Genomic DNA, 27985 nt, shown 5'->3' on the forward strand with positions numbered 1-27985 from the left:
CCTCTCCTGTTGGCCACACCCCCTCTGAATGTGGTGGGTCTTCTGGGCAGTATGCACACATGGCTGGTTCATGTCCGCCTTTTAGTCCACAAGAGCCCCTAAGTCCTTCTTGGCAGGGCTTCTCTCAATGACTTCTCACTGTCTGTACTCCTCTGGGATTTTCCTGACACAAGTGCAGATACTTAGACTTCGTGAACTTCATGAGGTTCTACTTCTCAAGTCTGTCTAGGGTCATCTGCGTGACATCTCATCTTTCTTTTATATCAACTGCACAGCCTGGCTTAGTGCTATCTGCAAACTGGCTGGGCGTGCACTCATTCCCATGGTCTATATCACCCATGAATGATTATATTTAAGAACACTGTACCCAGCACAGAACCCTGAGGGAAGCCACTCATCACCAGCTGCCACCTGAACATAAAGTCCTTGACCACACTCTCTGGTTCTGCCCATCCACCCATTGCTTTTCCATTGAATACTCCATTCATCAAACCAATTTGGAGATAAGGATATGATTTGAAATAATATCAAAGGCCTAACAGAAGTCTAGGTAGATGGCATCAGTTCCCTTGTGTCCCATTAAAAGACCACCAGCTGGTCAGGCAGGATTTGCCCCTAGTAAGCAATGCTGGCTGTCTTGGATCGCCTTCTTGACTTTCATATGTCTTAGAATATCTTCTAGGGGGATCTGCTCCAGGGTCTTCCCAGGTGAGGCTCACTGATCCATAGTTCCCTTGATCTTCCATTCTCTTTTTTTTAAAAATAGGAGCAACATTTCTTTTTTCTCAGTCACCAGAGACTTCACCTGACCAGCATGACTTTTCAAATATGATGGAGAGTGGCTTGGCAACAACATCAGCTGGTGTCCTCATCAATACCTGTCCTCCAGTCCCATGGATTTGTGGCTATCTAGTTTCATCAGCTGATCCTGAAACTACTGCTTACTTGTAGTGGGAAGGACTTCACTCCTCCCATACCCACCCAGATGTCTGGGGATTTGACAGATGTTGGAAGCATGACTGCCAGTGAGATGAAAAACTCGCAGAGTACCACACCCTCTTTTGTATCTATTACCACCAGTTCACCCGTACTTATTAGGGGGAATATATTGTCCCCTACTCGTTCAAACCATATCCCTGTACTCCCCCGAGGTCACCTCACCCTACTTCCACTGCCTGTGCATTTCCTTCTTACTTCTCAGTTTGAGCAGCAGATCTTTGCTCAGCCATGCCTATTTCTGACCTACCTAGCTCAAATTCCTTCACAGTCCTCCGCACCTAAACAGTATATTATGATCATAATTTGTAAATTAAAACTTAATTTATTTTGTTTTATTTTATTTTTTGGAACAATGAAGTTTAAGAGCCATGAAAATAACTACGATTAAAAGTTCAAGGAAAAGGTATCTACAGTTTTCACACATCTTGCACTTTGTACTTGAATGAAATTGCCCATCACATAGGACGAAACTCTCTAATGTCAACAAACTTAACCCGCTTGACATCTTTTCAGACAAAATGTCTGGCTTCTCAAAAATCAAGCTATTTCAGTTCTTAAACAAAACAACTGCTTCCTTCACCTGATTTCAAGAGGAACTTTGCCAGCAAAAAACCTGCACAAGTGGCCCCATTGTGTCTACTCACCCTTGAATGATTGCTGCTTAGCAGTTTCTCTTAAGAAAACTGTGCATAATCAAAGTTAGACAATGGGAAAAACAATGAATATGAATGACTCTTGGATCTCTGAGAGCCTTTGTTATGCTGCCACCAATGTACACAAGAAAGGAGCTATATATGGGACCATATGAGGTGATCAAAACATTAACCAGACATTGTAACCATTTTTCAATATTCTCAGCCCCGAGTGTGTGTTTGAAAGAAATGTGCTACTTGGAGCAAAGCCATTTTTTAGTGTGTGTGCCCTGTATCTTTGCTTACTCATGGCGGTGGTGGTGACAGAAGTGCTGACGCTGGTCCCAGAAGCAGCAGTAGAAATACCTCCCTCTCCCTTCCTCGCATTCAAAGCTAATCCAGAGACCTGTGAAAGAGAAATATATACTTTTATAGCAGCTTGCTTGTCCAAAAACTAGCGCTGAAATGCCTATTTTTATGGCTAGTTTTCCTAAAAGTACACTTTAAATGATAATTAAGTCATAAATATTTGAGGGCCAGGTTGCGATACTGTTCCTTGCCCTGACAGACGGTGCAGCAGAGGCTGAGCATGCCCTGCTCCTGAGGGGCACAACTATGCCTGGGCTGCCCCAGGAGGGACCCTGGCTGGCTGGGAGCCCAGCCCTAAGGAGTTGCAGCCCTTTGTTGTGCCTGTCTGGGGTGCCTCAATTTTCCTGAGCTCTCTGAGAATGCCATGAGCTAGGCTGTAAACTCTCACTGCGGCTATGCTGCAGGTGCTGCAGGCAGCTCAGTGTTTGAACCTATGCACAGCCAAGTGTACTGCCCCATTTCAGGGCTGTGAGCATCACTGCTTCCATCGGGACAATCATCATTATTCACACATCTTACACTCCCAGTTCCCAGGAACCAACTTAGTTACAGAGTGATATTTATTTATAGCTGTTTCATAAAGTGTAATACACTATGTTTGTGTGTGTATGCCTGCCTGTCTGTGTACACATACAAATCAAAGTATTAAAATCCTATCTGGTAAGTATGTGAGATTATTTTCAATCCATGAACTGAATCTGAAATACCTTTAAAAATAAATAACGTTTTTCTGTAAGGAAAATTATTAAGTGGATAATTGTTGGAGGCATACTACACAGTTTACTTGGTGATATCAGAGTCAGGTTTATTAAGAATACTATTTGTTAAGCAGTCTTTATAAACACAGTATGCTTTAGCTGCTGACCTACTAATTGTTAGGTCATGTAGCTAGTCGTTAGTCAGGGTGATTTTCATTCAGGTGATCTGTACAAAATAGCTGTTCGTGAAATCTAACAAGATCAAAAAACCTTGTGAAATGACCTTAAATCAGAAAAGACTGTATATCACCATACCATGTGGGTACTTTGAGGTACTGGTTAAAAAAGTAGGGCTAAATAAATAATTGACTGATACTACTACTGCAATTAGTACTACTGATAATGATAATCAGCTTTAATGATAAACCTGATACAATGTTTACTGTGTGTTAGTCACAGTTTCATCATTTATAGAGATATTTTTTACTATGATTTGACAAGGATTAGGAGATAAATCCAAATGAGATTATTTTTTATTTCAGTATGTCATAAAAACTACCCCTTACTGAAGTTTAAAGTATTGCCTGACAGTAGTCTCTGCATGTAATGCAAAGAAGAGTAAAGAACTTTTAAAACCGAGGTAACAATTTCATTTGTAAAATGTACATTTACTTCACTAAAAATTAGGCTCCTCATAACTGCTGTTACAAAAATGAAGTACAATGTAAACAGCATTTTCTCTAAATTATTGTATGCATGTGATGCAAACATGGCAATTAAATACAGGGATAAATGACTACCAGCACTGTTGATTGCATAGCCAGGTGGTAGCAAGCAGAAAATCCACATCACATTTTTTTCCACCTTGCTCCAGGTTAAAAGGACTGTGGAAAAGTGTGGTTGTGAGCAAATCTAACCCTTTTCATGACTGTCCGTGGCACAATCTCTGAGAACTTCTTAGTGTATTGTCATACTTCAATTTATTTTTCCCATAACACTCTTTTGATAATAAATTTTAGGAAGAATAACTGTGCATATTGAGGCATATTTAGTCTGGTGAAGCACATATGAAGCACTCTCTCTACTTTTTCACACAAAGTAGAAACCTGTGCCCCAGGCTAGGCATGCATGTCTCTTGGCTTGGCACAAAGAAGAGCAGCATCCAAGAACCATGGCAACCTTTCCCACTTACCTTTTCTCACTCATTCACAAACCCACATCTTAGATCACATTCCATGGTCTTTTCTTGGAGATTGATACAAAGTCTCTCCTTTTAGCACTGTTAGTGTAGGCAGAGAGAAACTAACAATGAAAAAGTGGAATTTGGACTAGGGTGAAAAAGTCAATTGATTCTTTAAACAGAAAGTCAGGGAAAGGAAAAGGGCCACACCCTCAAAACGTTAGCTCAAGCAGTTGCAGTAAACTTTCCAGTCAAATTATTCAGGTGTGCTGAAATTTATTGGGATATGATGACTTGCTACTGAATATAGACATTATTCAAATTTTTCTTTATTTAGATGCTATTTTTAATTTTCTGATCTGATTGTATCAGTATGTCAGGCATACATCAAAAGCACCACACTGATATCAGAAGGCAAACATAACTTTTTAGTGGATCTCAGATTAACAATAGAGAAAATGTTGGTGCAAATGAAAATATAAATAGAATATTAATGTAGTCCAGGATCTTGTAGCTCCTACACTGCAAAACTAATTTCAGCCATTTCAGGAGTGACCTAAATATCAACCAAGTACAGTTCTAAAAGCATCACCTAATCCCTAACAGGGAAGCCAGAGTAGCTGGCATTTTACAACAGTAACTACATGGTATTATTGGCAGCAGTTCCACAAGCATCACATATTAGACTAATTACCATTAAACTATATTAGTTTCTGTTGATTTCCTGGCTAAAAGTTCAGAAGATCTTACCTTTTTCCATGTGATGTGCTTGCCAGGTTTTACAGATTTCTCAGGGCTTCGTAAGTAATATAACACCTTGTGTGATGTAATTTCAATACAGCAATTGTTTATCACAGAAATGATCCTCAGCCTGGCTCTGATCTAAGAAACTTTTGTGAATGCCACTTTGCCCTTGCCCACCTGTTTTATGTTTCTCCTCCTCCCCTTATCTACCTTTTCCACACAACAAGACAATCCAAAGTGTGGGCCATTTAAGTGTCACCAGGTCTGTAAGGCTCGAAAAGCTCTGCCAGTTAACATAAAACAAAATCACTGTTGGTTCCATGGAATCACATTTCTCCACGACAAAGAAAAATGAGAGGCGAGGAAAGGTAGCTTTAGAGTGGGAGTTTGAATGAAGACACTTTGTGAATGTGAATGGAAACTCTACATTCTTTGTTATTTTAACAGGCTGTGTCTGTTCTCCTTGAAAGAAATTGTATAAGAGAAGATTGGATTAAGTAGTTTTTATTTTATTTCAATGCACTTGTGCACTTTTACAAAGATCAACTTACTTAGCCATGTAATAAACTCTTGTTTTACAATAGTAGTAGTGCATATTATACCACTGCAGGTATCTGTAAAGCAGGGAATCAGAGCAGGGAAAGAAAACATTTGTTTCTTTGGTGAATGAAGTATATATCATTACCTTCAGTCAGTATGTCAGATATAACTTGAACCTTTGCAAGCTAGGCAGAACAATGTGCAGGTGCCAGTTAATCAGCTTTGAGCAATTGTACCTACTCAGATCACTGCTTAATTCTTTGCAATTAAACATTTGATAGGTTGGCGTTTATGATAAAAATCCTGAAATTTTCTTAGAACAAAAACCATTTTTGATCGACCTAATGCATAGCAAAATCCACCTTTTTAACAATCAAACACCACTTCATTAGAGACATTTGCAATTTTACACAAGTGTGATCTACAGAAACAAGTAGAAATACTTTGAAATACAAAAATCATGTGTATTATTATTAAATTGTGGAAATTTATATCTTGTAAAGAACTCCTTTAATCTTTCATTGAATTATAAAAGTTCTATCAAGAATTTTACTATTTTAAAATTTCCACTGTGTTCCTTGTATTTCTGGCTCCATCTGAACTGGTTACAGTAGAAACAGGCTATTCAAAATTATCATTTCAAGTTGCAAATAAATTTTACCATTGTGTTGGCTGCAGAGTTTAATGGAAGAAGCTGGACAAGAAACTGAATAGATGTCAGCACTATAAGGAGCTTAGAGACACAAGAAGGCACTAGAAGGTAAGAAATAATTCTGGATAAAATATTTATAGAGATAAATAAAAATATATAAAGAAAAAGAAATAAGAAATTTATAAGTGTTATAAAGGTCTTGCTTTACAAAGACGAATGGTGTTTTGAAACTTTCTGTTATATATCCTTAGTTATGTAGTTTGGGGGGGGGCAGGTTTATTGGTTTTGTTTTGCTTTGGTTTGGTTTTTTTGTGGGTTTTTTGGGCTTGTTTTTCTTAGAATAAAACTCTCCTTTGGAATCAGAAATATTTAAAGAATTTTAACCTTTTCGAGAAAATATTAAGAAGTGTCTAATACTATTCAATAATTACCCTTGACAGAACAGAAAACCTAAATCAAATTCAGTTTCACTGAAAATATTCTGAGTCATCCACATGAAAGTTTCATTCAACAAGTTGCTCATATAGTTATCATGTAAGAATGAATAAAATGTAAGATGAATAAAATAAAAATGAGAAATTCCAGGAAGATATTCAAAGGACTGTTGTGATAGGCAAAAATGATGTTATTTGGAACAGGAAAAGGAGAGAAAAAGAGCAAAAAGCTTGCACTTAATAGGAAAAAACATTAAAGGAAGCTAATTTGATCTTCCATTAAAATGTGAGTTCTTCTATGGAAGTTGAATATGCAGACATTGATTGGAAATATTTTACATGAATTCTGGAAAAAAAAAATTTATAGGATCTAATAGCATTAATCACCACAAATTTGCAGAGAAATAAATTATTAGGTGCTATTGAAAGAGGGATTCTCATTGCTGAGGTGCTCTAGACAGATAAAGTATCATATAGTCTTTCAATATACCATTATGAAAATTTCCCAGCATAATAATCCAGGTATTTTAGGAAATTCACATACTATGGAGAAGCATATATTCGGGGCTCTATGGCTGAAGATGGATAAAATGCATGTTCATGGGAAAGCGCCAGACATTATATGTTTGCTTCCAGAAGATACAGCACAGGAAAAACATTTGTATGCAGTTCTCCACTTTTCTGGGCATCTGCTGTAGTTCTGTTGCCTCACTCTTAATCTGAAATGTTTTGTTGAGAGTATCAATGTGCACAAGTTGGTCAGAGAAGCCATTTATGGATTTCATAGAAATTAATTTAGTTGGTAACAAATGAACCAGTCCACAGCAGGTTAGTTCTAGAATAATTCATTTATTATATTTGAATTTTGAAAATTTCCAGTTTTCCAATAGATTAAAATATTTGAGATCATTAGAAAAAAAAAATTACTGATGCATACAACTAAAATGATGTGTAATACATATAAGGATATTTTAAGGATTTGCTAGTTTTATGAGTAGAAGAAACTGTAGTAAAAATAGTGATGAGCTATTTAAAAAGTCATTAGTGGATTAAAACCTGTTAATGCATTTGATATTATAGGAGGAGAAAGTGTAACTATGTATTTGACTGTCCAAGTCTATAGCTATGATTTTATTTCTCAAAAAAACCCAACCAACTTTACATAGTGATGACACTTAATAGAGAGACCATTGACAGATCATTTATAGACACAGTTAGGATGTGACTTTTTTTCCTGTTAATTGCTACAGTTTCTTGCCTTAGCTGTGTTTCCCTTTCTGTGTGTTTTTGGAAAGAATATTTTTGAATAATTTACGTATTTCGCCTAACCAGATCTCAGTGTCATGGTAAAACTTTTTGCTGTGCCTGTTCTTACAACATATCATTTGTGCCATTTTCAAACTCTTGTTTTGTTGGTCTCATTTTCTGGTTTAGGGGATGGGCAGGAGTTTTTAAGGGTGTATGTTAACAGTGCTATCCTGAGCCTCTATTAATTTCAAGGCTGAATGTGCCGTAGAAGTGGTTATTTAGTGCCACACGGTTTTGTCTCCACTTTTATGTTTCAAAATAGATACGTTCTCATATATGAACACACCAAAGAGAAATGTGTCTTACCACTGCTGAAAGATAAACCAATAAATTGAATGAATGTGCATAAAATCATCTGATGGTAGAGAAAAAAAAAAAAAAAAGGACTTTTAAGGAGAAATATGAAAAAAGCTTTATTTTCTGTAGAAGTTAATCTCAAAACTCGGCATTTTAAAAAGTGTCCCAAAACTTCACCAAATATTTATTGAAGCCTATATTTAACTTCCACTTAGTTAAATGTTGCCATTCTTTTACACTAAGTGGTTAGGACACTGTGTAAATAAGGCTAATAAAATCAGCATTCAGAAGATGAAGAGTTCTTCATTCAAAAAAACCTTAAGATATGCAACTCTCTGAAGCCATTTCTCATGATACTCTACTGACAGAAGATAACTTCTATTTATTTCTTGGTTCTTCTGGGTGTAACTATGCTTGTAACCAGAGAGCAATCCCACCCTCCATCTCCTAATTTCTTTTTTTTTCTTTTTTTCTTACAGTGTTAAATAATTTTATCACAAATTATTGTGATAAATTATTGCAGTTAGCTGCAACCAGCTGCAGCTGTTCCATCATATTGCAGCCTGTTTGGGTGACACTCAGCATTTGTGGAGCATGTACAGACAATATTAGGAACATGAAGCTGCAAAGTAAAAGGGCCTATTTTGTCCTATGTCTGCTGGGTTTTGTGCCTTTGATGGTAGAGAGTCTCTCAAATGGGTGATTGCAGCAGTTCAGAGTATTCAGCTCTGCTTTGCCTGTGGTCCTCCAAGAGCTTTCTCAGACCCTAGTGTTTATTGGTTTGAAGATGAATTGTTTACTGATTTGGCACACATGCAGTAAAAATTTTTCTTGAATATGTGGTTCAGGATTAGCTCTAATATTAAGAATCTGCTAAGGAACTGTCACAAAAAAAGGCTGGCTTTGTCAACCTTACACAGCTGTACTTTGCATCAGCCAAACAATAAAACAGTCCCCGTTGCCTGGTATTTATGCGCTGAGTGATGTCTGCCTGCCAATTATAGTGAGTGATGTGGTCAGAAGTGGCTGCTGCAACTGGTGTTTAGCAGAGCAGCCTCATTAAAGGAAAATACCACCATTCCTTACATATGTATCGATAACATTTTTTTTCCCAAATCAAACTAGTACAGGGGCACATATTATTTTTTAAGGTAAAACTTCTTGCTTCCAGTTTTTAGCATGTACTCCCAAATCTCTAAACTTTTTGGTTTTAAGGAGAATAATGACAAAAAAAGTTCAAAAATAAATGATTTGTTGCTGATTTCTGGACCAAATTGTTCACAAATCTAGAGGAGAATTGACTGTTCAGTTTTAGAAATTTACCTATATTTATGGTATGGGAATGAAGATGATATGGGAAGCAAGAGCACTTTCATTTTGTACTCTGTTTTCCCCAGAAGCCTTGTGGCTCTTGCTGTAAAAGATCTATTTTATTGGTAAATAGAAGGACAAAGTCTGTTTCTGTATTGCATATAGTGTGACACAGTTTGCTGAATACAAAAACATTTTCCCAATTGTTATTTCACAGGGTAGAAAAAAAGACTGCAAGCTCAAGTACTCTTTTCTTTCTCCAATTTAATCTCACTACACCTCAGAGATAAGCTCTATACTCTTCTGTTTTCCAGACTGTTAATGAAGGCTTTCTCAAAAAAGGTTTCAAAAACTGACATTAAAGATGACAAAAAATGATACATTCTGTTTCAGTTATTTCTAATTTTCACTTCAATCTCTCTTTTGCACAGGTGCTTCATTGTACACAGTTGATTTTCAGGCTCTGGCAAGAACAGTTCAGAAAATAAAAATATTTGCCAGGTTTACTTTAGCAACAAGTACTTTTTCTTCTTTGCATTTATTCTTTGTACATGAAAGTGCACAGGTCCGCACTGCCTTCATCACAGGAATCTGGCACGGGCAACTGCTGCCAACTAGCAGCCAAGCATTTTGTGTAGACTACTACTACAAGCAACAGTTTTCATTGGCAATGAATTTGTTTCCAGTCCAAAGTCTGCCACTTTCTTCCTTATATTGTGTCCATTAACCCCATCCTCAGACTCCTAGCTCTTCTCAATTTAGCATATATAACAACATAGAAAACTGAACTCCTTTTATCTGCAGCAACTCAGCTCTGCCTAAGACGACTTACTTTTATTATTACTTCAAATAGAAAGTAGCCCTTGGCTGTAAGAGTTTTTTGTTGTTATAGCTATTGAAAAGAGATTTGAACACGAGCATCACTTGTCTAGATCAGACCAGAACACCAAGCTCTCTGATCTGCACAAAAGTAAGTGAGGGAAAACATATCTACAAATCCTTTTGGAATAAAAAAAGTCTTCAAACCATCTTGATTCACTTTTGAGAATGAGAGTAAATAATCTGTTATTAAACTGCTTTCTCCATGTAGTGTCAAACTTGAGACCTGGGTCTATATCTTGAAGTGTTGCCTCCACCCTGTGAAATCAAGCTGTGTAGATGTTTAGCACAATTTTTGCAATACAGGAAACTTCTTTATATTCGTAAAGTACATCTCTTCTTCCTCTTTAAAATGCACAATGACTACTGTCTCTCTTTCCAAGTGCCCTTTGTGGTTGAAAGGCTATTTCTGTATAATATGGAGCATTGGTACAATTTATTTCTGCACACTGGGATAAACTCAATGAGATGCTCATTTCACCTGTAATTATTTTGGGAAGGATTATTTTTGCCACTGAGGCTGCATGACAGTTTCATATCAAGTATATATGAATGTCTTGAGATACAGGAACCTTGTAAAGAACATTCAAACATGCTCACTTGTAAACATGAATGGTGAACAGCAATTAGTTGCTCTGTGCTATGGAGGGATAACAAAACTCAGAAATCTGAGCTTATGCGTGAGCATGTTTACACTGGATGCTAAAACCAGACAGATTTATGTTGGTAACTTTTCTGAAGCCAGAACTTCATACCAAAGCAGTTCCTCATGGGCTTCAGGATGTTCTCAGATATGCACTTTTTTCCCTAGGCAAAAGAAAGAAAAAAGAATGTCTCTTCTAACTCGCCACTTTTGTTGAAGAAAGAACTTCTTCAACAGATGCACTTTGACCCTATATCACGTCTTGGTTGTTTGCTGCCCGTACTTGCATATTGGCAGTAACTTCCTCTTCAGCAAAGGGCAGAGGAACCTTTAAAGTCACATCTCTTGAGGCACCAGCTCTTGACATCAATTGTTTCTAAAGTACCACAAGAGGCCAAACTGGAGAAGTACAAATCTGAGTGACAGCTCTTTTTGAATAATATGTTTAATTGTTTAAACTCACCTAGGCTTGTATTTTCAGTTTCTAGTTTCCATTTCCCATAAGGGTTTGCTTTTCTATTGTTTGTGACACTGAGACACCATGGGTTATGAGAAAGGATGAGTCAATTTACACCCCCATCTCAGGTTTCTTCTCCTCTGAACTGGCTTATCCAATATAAGTATGTCTTAGACAACTTTATGTGGGATTACAGGTGTCATTAACTCTTATGATTCCAAGGCAGGTCTTTGCAAATCACAGAGAATCACACAGGTACTTTGATAATATAACTTTGATAATATCGTACATAAACCTATTCTTGGTAATTTACTATATACTTGCATCCACAACACAAATGTGTGATGATATATGCATATATATATATACAGTTTTCAAGGTCACTTGCAGAGGAGCCCCCTAATTAACTGGAATAATTTTACTATAGAGTTGAACACATATTTCATTTCAACTTTGAGTTTGTGAGATATTACCACCTATTAATATATGTATAGAATATTTTTGTGTGGGAAATTTCACCTCTAAAGCTTCCTTCTTCTGGATGATGAAATACAGACCGAGAAATTTTCTTATATGGAATTTGTTAATCCAGTTTCAGAAAATAAAATTACTTTAAAATACATTTATACAGTAATTAATCTCTTAACATAAACATAATAATTTCACAGGATTTACTCATTGATTACAAAAAAGTATTTATTTTAATCAAAAATCCACATATATCTTAAATCCACACATACCTTAAATGCATATGTATGCAAGCCTAAAAACAATGCAATTGTGTAATTTTTTAAAATAAATGTTTAGAAAATAGAGACTAACAAAACTGTTTTGTGTCCACAGAATCCAAATAATGTTAAATTCAGATTCTATATTTATGGACTCTGGGCTGCAAACAAATGTCCTGAGAGGTTTTCCTTATTGCAGAACACAAAAGGCTAAGAAAGTAATTATTTATTTATTTATCCTCAAACCAGAAATATAGTTAGAAATGACTATTCAAACCTAAATATTTTGTCTTTCACAATTTAAAAATACTGGTAATTAGCAATAGTGTTTTACAACAGATCTGACCCAAGAAAGCTGAAATAGTGTTTGTATTTCAAATTTCATTGACATGGCTAAGAAGTTAACAGAATTTCCTGAAACGTAGAAAGTCAAACTGAAGAGAAACTTCAGAGAAATTTTTCTCTTACATGCTAGGAAATAAAATCTGAGTTTTTCCACATTAGGGAAAGTTTCCAACAATGTCATTTTGTAATACCAACAGATTTTAATATAGATAAAATGTAAGACATAAAAAAAAATTTGAGAGATCTTATCCAAGTTTGTTGCAACAATTGAAAAAACTAAATTTTAAATCCTTTGTGGCATTGCTTAAAGATCTTGTACATCCTGCATTTCTGTTCTCTATGCTGAGCTGCATCCTCAGGGGTGGCTCTGTCTCCCATATTATATTCATATGACCAGACTATTACTCACTTGAAATTATGGACTACAAGGATGTGTTCTGTGATACCTTTTTTCCTACTGATGTGTGGGTAAAGAAAAATGTAAGTTTTACTACTTATTAGTTAGGTGAATGTTCTGTGCTTTGGTGGAAGACAAGATATGATAGAAGATGGGGCACAAGTTGAAAATTATCACAATATTTTAGAGAGCATAGGATTATAATTCAGGGTTTTAGGAATTTGTTCACAAAATTTGGTGTTACGCAATTAATGTGGTTGAATCTTTTGGCTTAATGTCTTTTTCAGCTTGGATGATGTATTCTAACATCGATTTTAAGTAGCAAAACATACTTCTTGTCCAGGAAATATCAAAAATGCATCACAAAAGAATATTTTGTATATACTACACTTGACTGCATCATTAACCTGAGGAAGTAACTCAAAATCAGGTAATATCTAAAGGATGGATTTTCCTTCCTGACACAGTACTGATGCTCCACTCAAAATAATTTCTTTGGAAGAGTTGTATTGTATAAGCAGGGAATAATTAAAATTTTGTTTAGCTACAGAAGACCAAGAAAATGAGTCTCTATCCCCATTGATAGGTAAACACTGCGGGTATGGGAAAATATCTGGGTCATGCTCCAACAATTTCCTCAACCTTGGTGAAATGGACTAAAATAATAAGATAAAGTAACATACATAAAATCAAAGCAAAATAAATGAAAAAATAGTAAAAAATTAAACACCATGAAATCAAAATATAAACCTCTTTGCCTATATTCCAATACCTGTCCTGCAGTCTTAGGACAATTCAGGCTGTATTTGGGGCTAGAAGTGATCTCTAAAACACTATCCTTCTTAAAGGAGGGTTGAGTAATGAATCAAAACAGATTAACCAGGCCTTTATCCCATTCAGCTTGGCTTTTTAATTAGATCATCCAATCAGTATTTTGATGGCCTGGTGAGCACCAAGATGTATCTATCTTGGATAGAAAAATACTGCTTGAGAGAGATGAGAAAATAAGGAAATAATATGTCTCTGATGGTCTTGGTAAATTCCCTAATCACAAAACTTTCAGATTTGGATTTGCAGAGTGGCGAGAACTGATAGTATAATTTCTTTCTTTTGTTATATTTCCAAGTCATACTAGCATAAGTTGTCCAAAGCAGCTCTGGAAACCTTTGATCTCATCATCAGACTTTGAGGAAGGAGCCTCTAACATGCCTCAGCCGTGTTCATGTAGGCTGGGATCTACTCTGTTTGTTTTTTTCAAGTCTGGGGATCCACGGGTGTGCACAGGGACAGAGATGTTAGTGTCTGAGAAGCTAATGTCAAAATGCTTGTCAGTGGCAGCCTGGAGTGCCTTAGGATTTATCTGTTTTCAAGGTGGCTCATTTCAGACTGCAAAATTTGATTCACAAAACATTCTGCCTGTGGCACCAAACTGTGAGGAGAGGGCTTGCTCTTTGCTCATTGAATACCATTTTAGAATTTGAATAGCCTACAGGTGAAAGAAGAAAGTAATCAGAGGGCTGTGTACAGAGCTGAGATTTTTAGTCCATTTTAGTGGATGTGTTTTAATAGAAGATTTGTAGCTAAATGCTTATCAAGATGTTTAACTTTGGGCATTTATATTTAAAATAAATCTTCCAGGCCCAGAGCTGTAACCCAACTGAGCTATATACAATATTATCTCTTTGCTGAAGTGTTTCAGCATGAAAAAGAATGAGTACATTTCTGTAGGAGGAATGAAACTGCAATCCTGTCTTCTTGTAAGTGGAGGAAGATTCATAATGGGAAAGTTACATTTATGGAATTTTGATTATTCAGGTGTCCATTTAATATGAATTTTCCATGTGAAAATCTCAAAATTCAGATTAAATGGTTCATACAAACCATGCACACTTTCTTTTCAGAAGCCGTAAAAATATCAGCAAAGAAAGTGAGCTTTGGCTTTAAAGCCCAAAAGACTTGCAAAAAATTGTTCTCCTTTAATTCTTATGTGTAATGTAACATGTATATGTTACAAATATATATTTCACTGGCTTATGCATAGAGTTTATAAATGAGGTAATTTGCATACTGAACCTCATTAAATGTCAATGTTGTTGTATTCCTTCAATGAAGAAGCAAAAAACCCCTATATAATGTTTATATTTTTCATTTTAAACACAAAAGTCTGAGGAAAAATGTTGTAACTCCATAAAGAACTTCAGAGCTGTCAGAAGCTGATAAGACTGTGTGTAAATCATATAAAATCTTTGTTATTTGTTACTTGTTTTCAAAAACCTTTACTTGTTGTAATCCAGAGGAGCTCAAATTTATAAATGAATATATTTTAATACTACTGTGATGAAAGTCATTGGCAAGCAAACTGTTTTTGTAATAATGTCTTCTCTTTCAAGATTTTTATTCTCAAACAATTTTTCAATTTCTGAGGTCTTTCTATTTCACTAAGGATTTAGAAAAGTGCAATAACCACTTTGTTTCAGAAGAATAAAACCTGAACATTTAATGTTTTTACATGGAGAAAAATAATGGAAAAATATTTGGAGAAAGTGATACATTTTATTGCTCAAACGCTAATGCTAGTTTTATCAATCTTTTTCAGTAAAATATTACTTATTTTTAATGTTAAAAACTTCTAGCATGTGCCAGCCATCTCACTTGATCTTTTCTAGTAGAACTAGGTCTCTTTCACATCTAATTCAAAGAAAGAGTTGAAAACATTCCATTCCTAAATGGAATTTTTCATCCCAAGTGTAGTAGATGCTTTCTAATTTCTAATTTCTCTTATTTTCTCAGAATGTACAAGGGAAACTGGCTGTTTTTTGTGCAGCATTTGCGTTTCTATGGCACTGTATTTTCAAAGAAAGAACTCTCCAGACAAGCTTGCTCCGAGTTGCTCTGCACATTGGGTGAAAATCTTGTCTCTGGGCTCAAAAATCTGTAATTCTTTTTGGGGTGAAAACCAAGAGAATTTGGCATTCTTGGCTTTTTCAGGCTTGCCTGCTATGAGTAGAACAGAGAACAGCTTAAAATGTCGGGCCTGATTAAGGAGCAGTCTGTGAAATCACAGACATTTTTTCCCCCCCAGTAACGTACAGCTGAGTGATAAAGAGTTATGTCTCAAAATCTAGGAAATTTTTTATTTACTCTCAAATCTATGATAGACAAAAAGACCAAGAGCTAGATTAATAGATTAAAGGAAATATTTGGTTATGGATGGAAGTGGAACTTCATTCAATTTAAAATGGGGAAGTTTAGGGTTATACCATTCCAAATATTTTGTTTTATATATATAGGATTAGTGAAAAATAATGCATTGTACACTGATGATATTTTCTAGGAAAAAGAGTTTTAAAGACAAGATTCTTTTCAGATGGCCCCTTTCAAATTTCAAGACTTCAAGGATTTTGACCTACTTTAAGTGATGAACTAAATAAATTATGAAGAAAAGGTGGACACAGACTGAAGGGTAGTATACCTTTGTAAGTTATGCTGTGTGGTTTAGAAACCTTGAATAAGGTTATGAGACGCTTTTGAAAGTCAGTTTAAGAGCAATTAAAAATACAAATTGCATTTAGAGATATATTAAATACTTAATTTTGGCAGATATCTAGTAACACCGGCTGTACTTAGAGCAGATTCCATTAAAATTCTGTTTGCACATCTCATTCCCAAAGCTGTAACCTTTGGGATTGAATACTCGATCCCATCTAAAAGATGCTTTTTCAATATCAAGCATTTTTAAAATAATTACAAAATTTTTCTCCTCTTCCCTAAATGCCTAGAGCAGGATAAACCAGTAACAATTTAGAGAAGGATAACAAATGTTTTCATTAAATATGGCCCTACCAAAAGAGGGGAATGTAATTAATTAATAAATTTTCATTCTTCCTTAATGTTCTGCAGTGTTTTACTATTCATCATTCAGGTGTTTTATTGTTTGCTTTGTACCCCTTTCAATATACAACCTTAAGTTGTACTTACTAAAGATGGACAGGTATTATGGAAGAAGACTTAGCAGCATTAAGGCTAACCAACCAGTTCTTACAGTAATGATTGCACTAAGAATCTGTCAAAGGATTTTTTTTAAAGTTGCGTCATAGTATAGCAAACATGCGGCTTTTGATCTGGTTGTGTAGTAAAATAATCTCTTCTCAGTTTTTGTGTATGCATTTGAATTTTCAACCGTAGAATCTTGACTTTTTTATTTTTTATCTTGTATTTTTCACATTTCTCCACTCAGCTGAGATTTTCTGAATCCTAATATTGTCCAGTAAACTACCTCTCTCCCTCTCTCTTCTTTTATTACATGTTTTGAATTGTTAATAAAAGTAATGATTACTTTCAACCATTTGGGCATACAGACCTCAATGTGGCCTCACTCAGACTATTATTTTGACAGGTTCCTTCTCTGTCCTTTGAAATAAAATCTGGTATCCTAGAAGATAGTAATTAATAACACTGGGATAGTGCTGGTTAGTTATTTACAAGTTCTAGAGTAAACTTCATTTGACCTTCATAACTGATTATGCCTAGAAGAAACACTTTTTCCCCCCTTTTTTTCTCCCCTTTTCTCCTTTCTCTACTGTTCCTTCATGTAGAGTGCACTCAGGCCACACTAGGATTAAATATATAACTTACTTTAGACATATTAATTTGTCTATTTAAACTGATGTTTATTAATAGATATACAGCAGGAGCCAATGTATCTTATCTAGATACATTCTCAATAAAATATTATGTGAGATATAAATGCATCTAAATTTCCTTCATAATCTTCTTTGACCATTGCATTTCTACAATCTTTTCTTCCTGCAATTCTTGATCCTTTTCACTTGCAAACTCTTTTCTCTATCATTCTTATTTTACAAACATTTTCTGCTTACCATTCTCTAATAATTACTCTGGCTCTAGGCTTTCAACCCAAAGTTTTTATCTGCTCCATTTTGATTTTCTGATTCCATTAATACAACTGTGGTGACTTTTAAAAATACTGATTCTTACTGTTCTTATATTTGAAAAAAATTCCTTGCAGTTGATTTTTGATGTAGATCCTTTCAGTAGGTTTTACATGTTTTACATGCCATGTTTTACAACCTGATTTCCATGAGAACTAGCCTATTGATTAACTGAATTTTCTCAGATTAATGATCTTATTCTGTTGCTTTTGTGATTTTTCTTTTTTTTTCTCCTTAATTATGAGATTTATTCTTTACTTTCCTTCAAATTGCCTTCTGTCTTTTAAATCCTTATCAGGGCTCTGCCTAATAGCTAGAACTATATTTAAGGTGGCTGTTCATAAATCCTTGAATAAATCCTTCATAAATCTATTTTAAAAGCAGAATTTGAATATTGGATATATTTCTTAAGATCATACATAGGCAATGAGGCTAAAGTAAAATGATGAACATTTTTTTATTTACTGAGAATGAGTGTTGCACAGTACATGGCCTCAAATTTCTTAAAGAAGAATTAGAATGTGGTAATGAAACTTATTACTGCATATAATGCATACATATTAGGAGGTTAACCAAAGGTTTCATAGATAGAAAAATTCTGGCATTTCTATTTTCTCAGTAATTGGCACAACTGTATTAGAATTTTTTTACTCTATATTTAATATGTGTCAGAACTTGTATTGAAAGAGAAGATTAACAAGGGGACATCAAAACCTTTAGATGACAGGAGAAAAGGAAATAAAAGGACAACAAAGGTTAAGGCATAGAAAAGTCAGAAAGTGAAGCTTTTGTGAGTAATTTCTTTACACAATACCCATTAATGCATGTAGTTAATTTCCAAGGTCAAGAACAGAAGTTAGCACAGTTTCATGAAGGAGCTGAGCAAGAAGTTCCTGGTAGACAATGCTGTCTTTTTTGCTAGGAATGGCAAAGGACAGTTCAGGATATTTTCTCATGTTTCATAGTCCTGTTCAAACCACATTCTTTTAAATGTTCTGCTCTATAAATGGGTCCTTTCCAACAGTAATAAAAATCAATATGAAGGCCATTAAAAATGCAGAAAGCAGAAGATTAATGGATTAATAACTATAGTATTTTATGCAGCATAGAGAGCTGTCCTATATAGAGGCACAGCAATTTTGTGTGAGGCCAGGTTGCACTTCATATCTCATAGAGATGGGGACAAATTCCATCTCTCTCTGTTCTCTCATTACTGCGATGCAGAAGTTTTCACTATGGGTGTGCTGCCACTACCTACAGGCCTCTAAAGGTAGGTGATTCTCTTCATTCTGGAATCAGTGCTTACTCATTTCTTGGTGTATTTTTAATGGATTATTGTACTGAAATGGTATGTTTGCGCTAAAATAAGTTGGAGCTAAAATAAGCTAAAATAAGTTGAAGCAACCTTGTGAAATTTGCATTCGAAGACAATCTTTCCCCACAAGGTTATAGTCTAAACACTCAAGAAAAAGGGTGGAGTGACTTGCTCAAAGTTATATATCAGATGAGGCACAAATTGAGAACACGGTTTTATGCACTGGAGATGTCAATATTTTTGTAGAGAATTTGTCACTTTTGGACCAGAGAATAAACTTGTGGTTTATTTACGTCCTACTAAAGAGTTCAGAATTAGACATTTTGTCATTTTTAAATGCAATTTTCTCCAAGCACAACTGGTTTTGGTCAAAAGTCTTTGCTGGACTGAGCCTTAAAATACCTCAGGCATGGAGAAAACAGGTTGGAGGAGAAATAATTTAAATCAGAAAGGACTTATATGCAGTGAAGTGGGACATGAGCCACATTCAAAATGAGTATATTCTTCCCTGGATGTGTAGGTGTAACTCCCTCGTGTATATTAAAAATGATCACTTCCAAAATGATTTTAGATATATTAATGGACTTACTTCCAATCTATTTCTGCTTGTCAGATGTGACACCTCACATCCTTAAAGTACAAGAATGGCAACACTCTCTTTGCTCTTGACAAGTGAACTAAAACGGAAATCAAAGTATTTCTATACAGACTTTTCAAAGGAATTTTCCATTTTAACTGAATCAGGAACAGGAACTTTCTTATATTGAGAAATATCTGCTGAGCTAGAGGCTATTCATAATCATAGACAAATCCACAAAGTTTCTGATAAGGTAAAAATCAGTAAGTTGTGCTTTAATTGGCGTCATTTCTTGGTGGAGGGAGTTAGGGAAGAGGGTGTAATGAAAAGTTTTTTATAGTTCAATTTTACACCATTTATACAAAGTGAAAATCCTTTCTCTGCTTGCCATTCTAACTTGCCTTTATTTGTCTGGTTAAAGCAAGTTAATTAAATTAAATTAAATTAATTAATTAAAACAATTAATTTTCCTGAAATACAAATTTATTCCTTTTCCCCACTTTTCTTTCTAGTAAAACTGATAGAAAAACAAGGTTGCAATTTGGTCATATAACTAATGTTGCAACAGGTGTTGCATTAGTGAGTGAAAGATCTCTCCTTGCCTGACTCAAGCTTGTAACAAAGCTTGGAAAGTTTGTATTCGCAACTAATTCAAGGAAAGTGCCTGGTAACCAAATAGATTTTCCTCAAGTGGGGACCATAATGCTGTTGCTAGCATCTCACTTAGCTACAGTTTTTAAAATAATCGTGTCGCTCTTGCACTTTTCTGGGTATTTTGTTAGGTGTGTCACCTGGTTGTAACATCTAGTTGATGTTAGCCTTAGTTAGTGAACGCTCATGTTTGCTCTATGTAAACATTTGAAACATAACTCTCATGTCTCATTTTATGCATTTTATCGTGGTTAAGTAGTACATACTTTTGTCCTTTATAATTATAAGCAAACAATAATAAGTGAAAGATTTATAATCTGTTTACCAAGCTGTATGGAACAATGTTCCAGCATGTGCAGAAGACAGATGTATATTCTTCATTAATATACTTCAATTCCGTTTTTCTTATTAGCACATATTTTTACTATATTGTTGAATATTAATTTGATTAAACATGCATAATAATAAAGACAATAACAAAAGGTATGAAATTGTTTTAAATTATTTCCAGCTGCATACAAAGAGGTTGCCTGTGCTCATCCCAGACTGAGGCAATATGGAATATATATCCTTCTTTAGAAAGTCTGTGCAAAAGAATTTTTGTTAGTTTACTATTTCAAGTCATGGCTAGTGAACCAAGCTTTAGTAGACTTATACCCGAATTGATATACTGTAATACAGTCAATAATTGAATTTTGAACTGCTTTTCTATGGGCAAGTGTAAGGGCAGGTCTTTCCCAGTTCAGAAGAGAGAGAGGGCTATGCGCAATAGAGAGGAAAACAAAATCCCTCCCTCTGTTTTGTTTGTCCAAAAGGCCAAATAGTAATTAATCACATCGGAGCATGGAATGTGATATTAATTATAATTACTTATTATTTTTTTAATTTTCAAAATCAATAAATCATGCTCATTTTGATACAATATACCATGATTGTGGTGGTCACACTGCATGCTTTAAGAGATTAAAGGTTTCAATCATGAAGGCCAAGGGGCTCCCAAATGAAACAGTTCAGAAATAGAAAAATGATGACAAATTTAGTTTTTAGAATCAAGAATGAAATTTATTTTTCTGAGAAAAAAGATCCACAGTGACAGAACAATGTGTAAATTTTGAAAAGTTTCAGCCTACACAGAAGTCCCAATTCCCAACACATATTGATAGGCACATTCACTCCATGGGTTCAATAATTTCAGTTAGGCTGTCTTAATGTGATTCAGAATTTTAGCTGAAGATTTCATCTCTATGGAAGCTTACTGAGACAGAAAATACAAATAATGGAAAATGTAATAAAAAATAATTCCATTAAATAATTGCAATTCATACCTTGAAGAAGTTTTTAGTATTCCAGAAATCATATGAATCACACATTCAGTTAGATTCTGTTACCATGTACACAAGATACACTCATGGATTTGGAGGTAGAGATGTACTCATGAGCTTTGCATGCATAAATAGGTAAATAAATCACAGAATGGAGCACGTAGAAGGAACCACAGTAGGTGATCCAGTCAAACCATTGTGCTCAAGCAGGGTCATTCTAGAGCACATTGTACAGGATTGCATCTGAATGGTTCTTGTGTCTCCCCAGAGAAAGAGATTCACTCAGTTAGGAGTTCAGTGACTACTTTTTTTAGAAGATTTGTGCAGTATTTCTAGGAATAGGTTATTTGATGCTCTGAAGAATACAATTGCAAAATGTTGTCACTTTAAAACAAGATATGCTTAGCAAATGTGTACAATTAGCACTTTTGACAATCACTTATTTTACATATTAGAGCACATGTTTCTGTAGGAATATATTTGTCAATTGAGAAATATACTAATTATTTTGCTACTGGCCTCAAGACAAAATAACCACAAGAACCCAACCTTTTATGTTTTAAATTTAAATGCCCCAGACTGTTCAAAGACTGTGCATATTTAAGAAGTGACTTCTAATAAAAACTAACTGAACAGATTAATGACTATAATGTGTTATTCAAGGACCTGCTGGGTGGAGGAACCAAAGCAAATCAATGATTTCATGGTTTTGCTAAGTCCTCGTCAGGCTGCTCCACCTTTTAAGGATGTCATTAACTCAGAGTACATGCACACAATCTGAACTGTCAACTTGGCATAAATTAGAGAAGAATGTACTAGATAGCTTTTAAAAAAACGAAGTTTTCTTGCATTGCCATTAATATTCATCCAAAATAATTTTTAAACTATTTTTTTCTTACAGTTCAATTTCTAGGAATTGAATTTAAGGAATTGAAATCAGTCATCTATTTGTTTTTCAAATACCATAGTTTTAGGGAAGAAACAACCACTGGCACATGAAAATATTTCTATATAGTGATTAGTTGAATAATACATTACTGTAATTTTTATTGGGCTAAGGAATTGAGTAAACAAACAAATATTTGAAAGGAATTTTTGTCCACAAACAAAGGGGACAACAGTTTTCATTCCTTCTTTGGTAATATGAAATAGAAATTACTCTGAAGATCAGCTGATCATCACCATTCATATTTCATGGCAATGTATGCATACTAAGTAAACATGACTGTAACTTTAAGTGTTTCCTAATTATCTCTTGTCGTAAGTAATAAAGGTATATCTGTGATCATATATTGTCTGTAGTTAAGTATTATGTTTTTGATGAGTAGTCAAGAGTCAAGACAAATAAAATTAATCTGGATACAGAAGATTACAAATATCTTCAGATATGATGTTCTGGCACTTTCTCAAATGCAGAAACAAGAATCAGAAAATAATAGTCCGTGGAGGAACCTTATGAAAATCCTGCTCCTTAAGTTTCTAGATAGCATTCTGGAAAGCTGTGAGTAATTTGACACTCCTTTTTATTTTTAGGGTTTTTTTTTCTTTTTTTTCTTTTTTCTTTTTTCTTTTTTTTTTTTTTTTAATTAAATATAATCTCCAAATTTCATTTTGGTTGGTCTTAGCACATAAGAGTCTTCTGAGGCATGGAATTTTGTTTGATAGAAACATAAAACCAGAAAATGCAGACATAATTTTGAAAGAAATGATCCTGGATTTGCTCTATTTTAAATTCTCTACCTACATGTAGTTATATACTGCCTCCAAGCTGCAGCAGATTTTTACTGGTGTACAGGAGAATCAAGTGTCCAGAGGTCCACTGACCTCTTCCAATTTGCATTCTCTTTTCCTCCTTTAAAATGGTAAAATGTGGTCTGTAAGTCACTTTTCAAAGATAAGCATGTGTGAATCTGACAGTATAATTTTGCCCTTAATAAACAGAATTTATAGTGTAAGCTGTTTCAGAAGCTGTGATAAACGAGATAATTGGACATTATTCCATACTGTAACAAAAACGGCCAAAATTATGCCATTTAAGACACTCAAGAGGATCTGTTTGACTTCTTCAAAATATACTTTTATAATAATGAAATCTAAAGCTTATACTTTTCTTAACTGACAAAGGTATTTTGAGAAACCCATCAATTATAATTCTAAGTGTGTCCCTATAAGCCAGTTTATATTGACAAGATCACCACAATAGAATTCAGAGTTTAACTTGACTTGTAATGGCGTTGAGAATTTTCACATAAAACACAACATTATTCCTTTCTAACTGACTTTTTCTTCTCTGTCAAATGTATAGAAATCAATGTTCAATCATGTAATATTCAATGCATAGTTATAACACATATATTACTCTGTGATATACAGGGAAAGGTCATAAATGAAACATAAAATATTAATACAAACCTTTGCAGAGGCCTTTGAAATCTTGTGTGTGAATGTAGTGCAAGAAAATGTACATTTTAAAATGAATGTACCAACCACCCTGCATTATAAGTCAAGATTAAGGAATACTCCCAGTTTTGCTGTACTTCTACTTTCCTGGTATTTTAAAAGCCTGATGATCTAAGAGCACACACATTTACTTATCTTTCAAAGACATAATCACACTGTCATCCATTTCAGTACCACAAAAGATGGATAGCATAACATGGACTTAAAATGGGTTCATTAATTATCAAAAAGATAAGTGTTTCATCAGGTATATACAGCAGATAATATTTATCTTTTCTCATACAGAAAAAAGATTAAAGTAATTCTTACACACATACTGGAAAAGAAAAAGGCTGTACCACTGAAAGTTTCATAAAGTGACACTAGATAATACACTCTGCCACTAAAGACAACCTTATACAAACACAACCACAGATGCCTTCCATCACATTCAACTTTGGCAGTTAAATACCAGAATGAAACCATATATTCCAACTTAACTATTTCATAAACTTCCTTTTCTTTCTCAGCAATTACACACAGAGGGACTGCTTTTCAAACGTTAGTGTTTTTGCTGCAGTATTTGATAACTACTTGATAGATATAGAGTAAATAATTTCACTAACTGTATAACACAATGATACATGAAAACAAATACCAGGACTGCAACAGTCTCTGAAAGGAAATATCAAGTCCATCTAGGCATAATTAGTGAAACTGCTATGTGAAGTAAAGAAATATTAATATAACTCTGTTAGAAAAGTAACTTTGACAAAATAAAACAAAATGGGTTACTCTGACATATTTAGCAAGGATCTGGTCTGAAACAAGATCAATAAGAAACAGAAAAACCCCTCATGAGAAATAAATGATTAAAAATGTACTGCAATGAACTGCAGAACGTATATTAAATTTTCAATTGTATTTTTTTAAAAAATGTGTTTCATCTTAAACCTCTCCTCTGAGCAATTTCCCCAAAATTGAGATGTTGCAGGTACAATTATGAGTAAATGAGAAAAATCAATGACAAATAATTCCTCAGCTGTCATTTCCTAAAGACTATATATTATGTTTGTAAAGATATTATTTCACTGGTATCACTTTACCCTTATTTTTATTGAAAATATGTTAGGAATAAATAGATCTTTGCCCAGATATATTAAAAAAATACCTCAAACCCAAAATTGTTTGAATTATATTGAATTTTTATGAAAGTAACATACATTTAACTGAAAATCTTTATTCTACTATAGATAAGTATTTTAACACTTGCATGTGTCACAGCCTTTTTTAAATTAATAATTCTCAGCAAAAATAGAATCATTACTCTCAGAAACATCACAAGCCAAAATCTCAAAACAATGCCTCTCTCCTAACTGCTACACCATATCTGGAGTGGGGAAAAAAACCCCAGTGTTTAGAAATAATCTTGTTCATGTCTTTTAGATTTGGCTCAGTCAAAACACCGTGAAATCAGTGGAGGCTCACATTAGTTTTACTGAATTCTGGATCAGTAAATCAGTTTACTTAAAAGATTGTACATTATTTATTACACATTGCAAAACAGAACTGATGCCTAATTTTCCTTAAGGTAAAATTGAAACTAAAAAAGACAGTTGATTTGTATGCTAATTTCAAATACAAGCTCTTCTTCAATATTTGTTATTAACTGTCCCCCCAGACCTACAGTTCTAACAAAAAAAAAAAAAAAAAAAAAAAAAAAAAAAAAAAATTATTGACGTTGAAAAAAATATTTTTCAAAAGCCCCAATTTTTGTAGTTTGTCAAAGATTCAGTGATTATGCCCCCCTATAAATTTAGCAAAATACTTATTTAGAAGACCAGAACATAGCAAATTCCATTTGCATCAAAGTATCTAATTAACACTCACTGAGGTGAAAATACAAAACATTAGAATACTGAAAGGAAAACTATTAAGAACTTGCATCAATTTTGTGTGTTGCTCTATCTAACAGCATTTTAAAAATAGAATTATGCTTTGCTTTCCCATCATCATTATTGATTCATCCAAATGCCTTATGGACATCGATAAAGAGATCTATTGAATCTTAATGGCAAAAATGTCAGGAGCAGTATTGAAACTAACACAGGTCAGTGATTTTTAGCATCAGTGACTTCTTGAAAACGATGCCCTGACAGTTTGGTTTTCCACTGCTTCAAGAGAATATTTTAATGGCACGTAAAGTCTTATGGTGTTCTAAACATCTTAAGGAAAGGAAAAACAGTTTAGTTCAGGCCTATACTTCCCAAAGCTGAAAAATTATGTTTATTTCCAGTTAGGGCCATCCTACCAAACCTTTCAAGAGATATATAATAATAAATAGAAACCCTCCAATGGAGGCAAGTTTATTTAAGTCTAAATGATAATGTCATTTATATTAAAGGATTAAATAATTGAACATATAAAGAATTAAAAATGCATCACTGTTTAACTCCTGAGAAACTAAATAAATGCTCAGTTTTTAAATTAAAGTCTATATACATTCCTTCAAATACACAAAGTGCACAGAATAAGGAGTGCAAAATATAAAAGTCTGATATCGAGTAAATCTTGGCCACAAAATATTACCGAAATTTGAGCTGGTGAAGAGTATACTGGTCTAACCAGGAAGTGGAGAATATTCTAGCTGACTGTTTCAAAAAATAGCTTGTGAGTTTATTTAAAATAGGAATAGCTGCTTCCTTTTTAACATTTTTTTTAAAAACTAAATTTACAGTCAAATCATTTTTAGAAACTGAAATGAAGCTTGCAGACCAAAACATTATTATATTTAAAACTACATGCTTTTTTTTGTAATCACATACATACCCACTATATTCAAACAATATTACATTTTAACACCGTGAATATTTCTGAATTTCACAGTGCTATTTTGGGAAAATGCCAGTAACATTCACACAAACCAAATACATCTCTGCAGTCCAAACTAAAAAAAAAACACATAAAAATGAGAACTGGATTCAGCAAGCATATTGTATGAAGAAGTTATTTCAGGGATTGCAGAATGAATGACAGCCTATTTTCTTCTGCTAACTCAAGATTAGAATTGGCACCTACCCTTATGCTAATGAATACCTAATTAGAGACACCTCCTATTCAATAAACTGCTCTCTTATCATCAGTTAGATTACCTGACAAGCCCTTTCACTCCAGTTCTGGCCCACCAAGAATCTTCATTCTTTTTCTTGTCTTCTTTTCTGCAAGAGAACTGATCCCGCTTAATCCCTGGAATAATGTATCTCCTCTTGTGGAAGAGCTGGTTTCCCTCTTCCCCCTTTTACATCAAGCTAATGGAGCCAGTAGGTATTCTATTGATCTTTCTCTATGTGGTTTCCTCAAGGATTTGACAGACTTCCTTACAGGTTAAACATCCAGGCTTTCTGAAGTGGCTATAAAGCTTTGGTTTTGATTTTTCAAACTTTTTTCTCAAACCCTTGCTCATCCATAATCTTTAAAAGCTTAGTTGATGCCATGCAGAGTACAGGCTTATTTCTTTGCTGAACTAATCTAGACACTGTCTAGTGTTGAGTACAGTTGTCTGATTCAAATCTTCTGTTACAAAGCAGATGACATCTAGCTAGATGTCATGAGAAGAGACTAACAATGACAATTCACTTATCCCTTAGAAAGAATCAATTCTCCCACAATGCATCTGTCAGAGAACTCTCACTCAGTAAAAGCAATTTTTCTAGCTGTCTGACACTGTAATTGCTCTTAAATTTTCAATGAACGTTTTACAAGAACTCCCCTGAACCATGATGAAAAACTTAACTTTTTCTAAAAATGAGAGGCTGACAGGATGAAAGAGGTCTTTCTCTTTAAAGCTTTGCTTGCTTCAGTAGGAATTCTTTCATATCATCAACAAGCTGTTGAATAGAGGATAGATTACTTTCCATTTATTTCATCAATCAGATTAAAGGCTCTCCTTCACAATGCCCTTTAAACAAGAGCTGTTTATGATGTCCTCCCAGGTTCTACTTTAATGTAGTATTAAATCACCCTGAGCAAAGAGGCAGGCAAAGCATATAAATATGATGAATATCTGACAACATTTAAGCATTGCATACATTCAGGTCATTTCCCTATTTCTTGTCA

The 27985-nt window shown here is 34.4% G+C and overlaps 1 long non-coding RNA gene across 1 annotated transcript in view; it reads right to left on the bottom strand.

The window, feature by feature from the left end:
• Positions 1 to 27381, bottom strand: part of LOC117010986 — a 119318-nt gene extending 91937 nt beyond the window's left edge. The window contains exons 1-2 of the long non-coding RNA XR_004420816.1: positions 27022 to 27381; positions 1938 to 2037 (exon numbers count right to left, since the gene is read on the bottom strand). This is a non-coding gene — a long non-coding RNA (uncharacterized LOC117010986). The remainder of the gene's footprint in view (positions 1 to 1937; positions 2038 to 27021) is intronic.
• Positions 27382 to 27985: the final 604 nt, after the last annotated feature.

Source organism: Catharus ustulatus, chromosome Z (genome assembly GCF_009819885.2).
Source record: "Catharus ustulatus isolate bCatUst1 chromosome Z, bCatUst1.pri.v2, whole genome shotgun sequence".
NCBI lineage: Eukaryota > Metazoa > Chordata > Aves > Passeriformes > Turdidae > Catharus > Catharus ustulatus.